This window comes from Zerene cesonia, chromosome 11 (genome assembly GCF_012273895.1).
Source record: "Zerene cesonia ecotype Mississippi chromosome 11, Zerene_cesonia_1.1, whole genome shotgun sequence".
Classification (NCBI taxonomy): Eukaryota; Metazoa; Arthropoda; class Insecta; order Lepidoptera; family Pieridae; genus Zerene; species Zerene cesonia.
The window spans coordinates 341,771-349,913 of NC_052112.1; the positions used below are offsets into that span (position 1 = coordinate 341,771).

Sequence of the window (8,143 nt, forward strand, 5' to 3'; positions counted from 1 at the left end):
ATGTGATATAATGTATTAAAGACATGACATATGAAAAGTAGAGTTATAGAATTGATCAAAGATTGTAGTTACGTTTTAAAATTGATGTGTGTATTGCTCTGTACCTCATAGCACAGTAAATTAAATGTAAAAGATAAAATATTAATACAGTATAATATGACTTACTTTTAGCACATGTATGTATCATTATTTTTTATATTTTAACGCACACACCATACCCCTGGTATTGTGGGTGTAACTGGGCGACGTGGAGCACTTAACATCAGGTGACCCGTCTGCTCGCTTGCCTGCTCTTTCACATAAAAAAAAAAAAAAAAAAAAAAAAAAAAAAAAAAAAAAATATTGTTAGTGTATACTTAACGGAACTTACTGCTAATGCTACCTATATGGCCAATGATAAGTTTATGAGAGTCAATTCAAGTTACATGGAAAACCGGATGCTGAAAATTCGAAGAAAACACAAAGAACGATTTTTTATATTATATATTAAGAGAAAGATAAAGAATTGTTTTAAAAATAGTCCCGGTGTTATATTTATATGCAAATATATACAAGTCTTATAATCTTCCGAAGAAATGATATTTTTGCTTCATCAATGAGATGAAATCTTATAAAATAAGTAGGTCACGGTTTAGTTGCTTTTTTGTGAAAACTCCGCAAAAAATTACAAAATGTATAGTGCAAAATTACTTAACTAACAAACGTTGAAAAACCAATCGATAAACTAAATTATCAGTGATACCAATTAATAAAACTATAAGGCTTTTTAACCCCCTACCAAGGTTAACTCATGACCTGATTTACAAAAATTCACGGCTCCTACCGCACGTCACGAAAATACTCGCGGTACGGGGGCGCGGTGGTGGTTCACTAGTTCAGTGACTCGTTGGCCGCCGAGCAGCGCGGACGTGTGTGAGAAACTCTCTGTGGCTGTACGTGACAGAAGTGCTGTGCGATATTTGTCAAACTTATTCGGATGTTCGTTTTTTTTTGAATGAGATTATTGTGCGTGATGGATCAGTGATATTGGATTGCGTTTTGGATCTGGTGAGTTTGTCGATGGTATTTAACGAAACTAATTAATACGCAATTATATTGTTGTGATGTAAATATAAATAGAAAATGTGTTTTTATTGCGCTGTCAAATTAACATAGAGTCTGTTAGTTTTGAATTACTTTCTCCCGTTCTCTTTCGTTCACTTAATTTTCACTTTCGTTCATATTTTTAAATTGCTTTAACCGAGTGCCACGAACCAAGTGTAAGTTTGTTCATGCGCATATCGTGTGTATTATATTAAGGTTTGTTTTTGTATTATGTTTATGGGATGGTCATATTGTAATTACTATTTTCATTCGATTTAAATCAAGTTGTAAATTTTTTAAATGGAATTCGTAGCGAGTCTAAGTTAAAGAAGAGGATAGTTTTATGTATACAAATATATTATATATATGACACAAAAACACATTACATATTAATCTTAGAATGATACATAAAATGTCTATGTAATAAATAAGAATGTTTTGGTGTATCTGTTACTTCTTTACTGTAGAGTCCTAGGGCGGTGACTTCAAATTTTGTTTATTCTTTAATTAGGCCCAAAAAGGCTACTACCTAATGTGACCTTGAAGAGATCCTAGGACCTCAGCCTTGAAGGTCGTCACCTTCATTAAATAGTCATAAAACACAAGGTTTCTGATGATACTGTAATGAGATATGAGTAATACGAAGCAATTTGATGTCTCTACCAAAACATTACTTTTGTAGAGTTTTTTTTATTCATGTCTGGGAAAATTTATAAAATATTTTTTCGTAATATTTGGATGAAGATATTAATTTGTTTTACAGTTGGTACATAAATGGAATCTTTAACTTATACTAGTATGCGAATATTTTATATAATAGCATTGATACATAGTATTATGTTTATATTCGCTGGGTTTTAATTTTTAAATTTACACGTTTTGTTGCTAAATTTATAGTAGTTTCAATAAGAATGTAGTTTGGCTAATTAAAATGTTTTTAGTGCATTGCTATTTAAATAATAATAAATAAGAAAATTATACATATATCTATCCTTTTTATTTGGAAACTGGATTTTTGACCTTTTGTAACAATATTTTGAGGAATAAATAAATCTGCAATGCGAATAAAAATTTGAATTATCGATTTTTTTAGAATACCCTATTTCTATAAAAAATAGACTATAGTAAAAAAGTGATTTGTCACATTGTTCGGTTAGTGACGGTAGATGACCTACTAGTGCCCTAGGCTACTAAGTTAGCATAAACAAGAGAAAGTAACTGTACAGGATCGAGAAAAAGTACCAGGGCATCATAAATGCAAGGAATTGTCCGGACGACAGAGACGGCTGAAACTATCCGGCCTTGTCATTTGATACAATATTGCGCAGTTAAAAATGAATTCGTGTAAAGGTATACATTGTTTTGCGTTACATACACTTCGTTTTGTTTAAGTGCGGTGCGCTTTATTTAAATAAAAATATTTCTCACCATGATCTTACACACATACTGACATATCTTACCTGTATATTTACATCACTATCTATGGTCAATTAATAATCATTAATCACTCATTTGTCAAATTAGAAAGCGAGTAGGAGCGTTGCTTAATAAAGCTCTTTAATAATAATAATATACAAAGACTCATGGGTGTAGTCAGGGTGGCTTTGGGGGTTTAACTTGCCCCCCCGCCCACCCCGCCACAAATGTTGATAATTTATTATAAATCTTAAATCTATCTTAAGGCTATCTTATTTGCCGCCTCCTCGGCACAGTGGTTTACATGTGAGCGTAGAACTGAGGGGTCCTGGGTTCAATTCCATATGTGGACTCACAAAAAAATTCGCGGTATTGCGAAAAAAATAAAGGCTGATCATCTACCTGTCCATAAAGAATCGATCAGTGAAGCAGATGTATATCATCCGCCCCATACACCATGATCACTGGACTGGACCTACGTCGTATTTGCTGATAATCTATTTATTTGTTCATTTATTTATTTTTATCTCGATAAAGGAAGTCTATACCTCCACCACTCGATAAAGGACTCCCAAAATTCCCTACAAGAGTTTTTTTATGTATATACCAATTTTCGTTAATTATATTCCACTTACCTTTTATATATAACGCTTTTTGTATATTATATATAGTATTCGTATATATCGTTACTTTTTCTTCTAAGCGTTGGTGATTGACAAATTAAGATTTTGACGGGATATAGCGTGATGGCAAATTCAAGGTATATATAAAATTATTACAGTAATCCACCTTAAAACGGTGAAGGAAAACATCGTGTGGAAACAGGCATGTCCAAGAATCAAAAGTTCGACGACATGTGACATCTGCCAAGCCGCACTTGGCCAGCGTGGTGGATTATGACCTGAACCCTCCGGTCCCAGCAGTGGGAACGTGTATGGGCTGATGATGATGAATCCACCTTACTGCTAATGCCTTATCGTGTTATGTAACACGTTAAAATGAAACATTTCATCAGGCTTATTTATAGAGATAAAATCAAATAGTACATATCGAAGAATAAGTTAGGTTATCAAAACATATTGTGCTTATTGTTTATTAAATTAGAGATTTTTTTAATCCTTACATAAAACTTATTAATATCGTAATAAAGCAATAATCTTAAACGTTGTTATTTGAAATCTCTTCTAACTTTTGATGTTTGACAGATGAATTTTTTTCTTATTACGTAATACTTTTATGGTCTAATAAGTTTTAAGCAAGGATTAAAAATCTTTGTTAAAATCGCCCCTTACTATGTAATTATTATGTTATGGTAGAAAATTTGGTCAGGTTAAGTTTTAGAATAAAAAAAAATAACAGCGAATGTTTGTAATCTAGATACTTGTTTGAATATCAATCACACAGACCAGTTGAACACGGTTTGATTAAATTTGTTATATTGATAGATGTACCAAAACTAATCATAACAAAAACCGTGGACAAAGTCGCGTGCTACACTCAGTTGAATATTCACATATCAAGCAAATTAAATTGTTTACTTCTACGCATTAAAACAATAATATATCCATCTCTATCATTCGTTAGCGCATCGGATAGGGACAGAAGGGCTGTGATAAAACTGATAAGATCAAGGTTAGCTGATAGCTTATCATCCCTTTACTGTTTCCGCGATTTCCAACCTAGTTTCGATACATTGGTTTGCTCGGCTTTGCATCTCTCGGTACATATGTAAACCACTTAAAACACTTTGAAATTCCTAAAAAATGTTTAAGGAATTTATAAAGGTCACCGGCCATGTTATTATTATATGATATTTACTTTTCCACGTTTCTATATGATTGACTCTGGAATTTAATTCATGGCTTGTCTTTTCTATTATCCTAAAATATTGTATAGATTCGTATATGATAACTGCGATAACATTTAGTCATCGCCATCAGTTTATAGTTATTAGAAAGTTGTTAATGAAAAATTACTTGAAATATTCTTCAGAATGCTGCTAACGTGTAAATATATTGACAAATTGCTATAAACATATTTGTAAATATAACTAAGAATAGAAAACCTCGCAAATTAGTTATATGGAAGAATCTACAAACACTGTATAACCGAAATTTTAACACTTGCAAAAATGAAAGAAAAGAACACCTTTGAGATGACTCTTTTAATATAAGAGCGAGCGACTGAGCTGGTGGTTCGCCTGATGGTAAGCGATCACCACCGCCCGTGAACATTTACAGAGGCCGCTGCAAATGTGATTGTCAATTTATAGGGAAAAAATTGACGACAAAAACACTTACTATGCGAAACACTATAACATTCTCATGCTGTACCCGATCCGAGCTGGCCCAATTCGTGCTGAAGCGTGCTCGACTCCCACATTTCCATTAAGATTTTATTTCCACCATACATAGCTTAAATAGCATAATGAATGCGTTTGATTTGACCATCAAATGGCTAAGATTAATTATTTTAGAGACGGGTCTCCGCTGGTATTTGTCTGATGTGTTTCACATTTATTTCACAGATAGGTTTTTATCTTTAGCATGTACGCGATTAACCTTTTGTGACTTCGCAGACTAACATAAGGTTCTCTTTATAGGCAAATGTCTCATTGATTGCGTTAAAAAAAGCATTTAGTGAAATACCTTATACTAGACCTAAGGTATTGTTTAATAACTAAACCTCAGCTTTGAGTGCAATAAAATGGTTTTTAATATATTTATGTATAAATAACTAACTTGAGTACTGGACATTATATGAATTGTTATAAATAATTAAATTAAACTTGTCTGTAATTTGTATCTCATGGAAATAACATATCTTCAAACATTACGTATAAATAAGTATTGTAGATTTTTTAACAACCGGGAATCGAACTAAAGACATCGGTTTGTCAATGCTTCTATTTTTTATATCATATCGATCATAGACCTCGATTATACGCTCACGCTTAACCATTGTACGTCACATAGAATAAAACACTTCGCTCTCCGCGGTTCTGTGTGTCTGTATGCTTAAATCTTTAAAATTTCGCAACAGATTATGATGGGGTTTTTTTTAGAATAGATAGAGTGATTCAAAAGGAAGGTTTATACCATAGTTAAAAGAGGGGAAAGTGGTTTTACTCCGAATTTAACGAGTGCGAAGCCGCGGGCAAAAGCTAGTTAAAATAAATCATTAAGGACAACATTAGAGCATTCTCGATTGTAATTAAATAATAATAAAAGCTAATATTGAATCGCTTATGATAATTGGTGATACATCAAGTCGCTTCCGTAGCAGTGAAAGTGCTGTTACGTACGCTGTCGTTCTTGTTTTTCTGTTTGTTTGTGTGACTATGCGGTAATGAGTTTAATGTGTGAGCAATATTAGATTTTTTTTTTATATTTTCAAAGTTCTAGTTGCCAGGTTTTGTATTGGATTGTCAATAAAAGGAGGTCAATAGATTTTTAATTGTACAAAGATATTTATTTTTTTAATTTCTCATAAAAATTATCTTTACAGCAAAGCAATATTTTTTTACAATTAGGTGCAATCGTTTTGTAATACGCATGTGTAAATGTATTGCCATTCATATTAATTTTCCATTTACTTAAAAAAATTATCCGTATTATTAAAAGTTACTCATTAATGTCATAATAATAAGTTACTAGTGCGAACAAAACACAAGCACCAAAAATTATATGCTATTAAATATCACAAAGTACTTATTATTAGTCTGTTTAATAATATTATGTTCTATTTATCGAGTTACAGTGAGTAGGCCTAAGTTCATTGCACCCGCTATCTCCATTTCGCGCCCAAATCGTACCACGGATTAAAAATAAACCATTGCCTGGCCAGCAAGGAGGTTGGTTTAAAAGTTTAACTACATTAAAAACATTTAAGAATTTCTCTTTAAAACATTTGAGAATGTCTGTTAAAAGTTTTATACATTTTCATCAATAATTCTTTTTTTATCTGTATGCATCAAAGAAACAGAAAAAAATATTTTAAACACACTTCAATTTCTGATAGTTACTTTTAATTTATTACTTTTATCGTTATTTCTTAGTTCTCAAAACATCTTACATTCAAATTTAAAATATATTAGAACCATTATTTAATTAACAGGCTTTAGTTTCTACCAATATAATTGTATTATTTAAGAGTTTTAATAAAGACTTTATTATTATTATTTATGGAAACTTGGTATAAAATACGCGTAAATCCGAGCAATAAAGCTTATATACTCGTAGTTAACAATTGTATTACTTTAATCATTCAGTGGCCAAATATCGGGCCATTGACCCGCCTAAATAAATTATTTTTAATGCATTATCAATGAAAGTTTATCTGCTTTCTTATTATATGTATGTATTATTAACGATTCGCGTGTAGATGAGTAAACTTTGCACCCGGATCTTGTGATAGGTTTGTTAAACTAGCCAGTAATAGAGTAATCAAAAAATTATTAATTACGCAAAAGTTATTTAAATTTATTATTGTATACTTTTTCTGATAGAATGTTGTTTTATTAATAAAGATATATAAAACACACTGTGGTTAATAAATTTCCGTTTAAGGTTTTTTCATGAGATATTAGAAACAACCGTCTGAAAAGCAAATTAAGAATTAAATATTAACCTTAAAATTGATTTGTAACAACAGAATTACCATTAATACAATACATACAGACGAACATAGAATTTCCTCCTATTCATTTTTGGAAATCGGTTAACAAGGATTAATAAATTAAATTCAGAACCTTGAGATCACTGTCGCATAGACAACGGTCAAGCAATAAAACACCCAATTAATACTCCACGTCATTCACGCGTATGTATTACAAAAAAAAATAACACCCACGTAATAAAATAAACAAGTCGGACAGTCCTATTTCTAATCTAGCCGCGTCAAGGTTTGCGAATTTTTCTCCAACACGCCTCTCCTTGACACAGTTAATGCGATGATGCGCCGTTACGCGCGCGAAAAATGCTCCACAGACTATATTCGCGTGTTTATGAAAAAAAAAATGAGCGGCCAGCATTAAATTGTCTTCAGTAAATTAAAAAAAAATCTTCGTTTTCTTTTTTTGGTGATCTGCTACGTCTATGGTGTAAACTGTAAGGGAACAACTTACTTTTCCATTCATTATATTTTCAAAAGCACAGATGCATTAACAATACTTAGTTTTTATTTTTGAGTCATTTTAACCTAACGTTTTAATATACAGTTATTTTTGTAATGGAGTGTTCGTAATTTGTTTTATCTCACAGTAATGCCGAATAATTACTATAATTGCGACATTAACTACATTTGCGAAAAAAGTGGGTCATACAATATCTTATCTTATCTAGTAAAGCAGTTTAGGATAAATAAATATTTATGTCCACTTTTCGTCATCCATGACCACGACCATCATAACGATAGCTTTATGATATTTTGATAAAGTGGATATTTAATGTTGGTTAACTGATTTAGAAAATTATTGAGCTACATACAGTATTTTTGTGTCAAAAACTGTGCATTTTATAAAAATGGAATATTTTTTAATTTCCACAAACTATAAACGATACACACCATAGGGATGATCGATATTAAGAAAACATCGATGTTGACATCGATGTCAACATCGAATCAAAAGTATCGATGTACGATA

At 31.5% G+C, this 8,143-nt stretch overlaps 1 protein-coding gene across 3 annotated transcripts in view; it reads left to right on the top strand.

The window, feature by feature from the left end:
- Nucleotides 1-876: 876 nt before the first annotated feature.
- The window catches only part of LOC119830577 (ecdysone-induced protein 74EF), a 166,545-nt gene continuing 159,278 nt past the window's right edge, over nt 877-8,143 (top strand). For all 3 annotated transcript variants that reach the window (XM_038353643.1, XM_038353644.1, XM_038353645.1), the window contains exon 1: nt 877-1,047. The gene's annotated coding sequence lies outside the window, so the exon portion shown is untranslated. The remainder of the gene's footprint in view (nt 1,048-8,143) is intronic.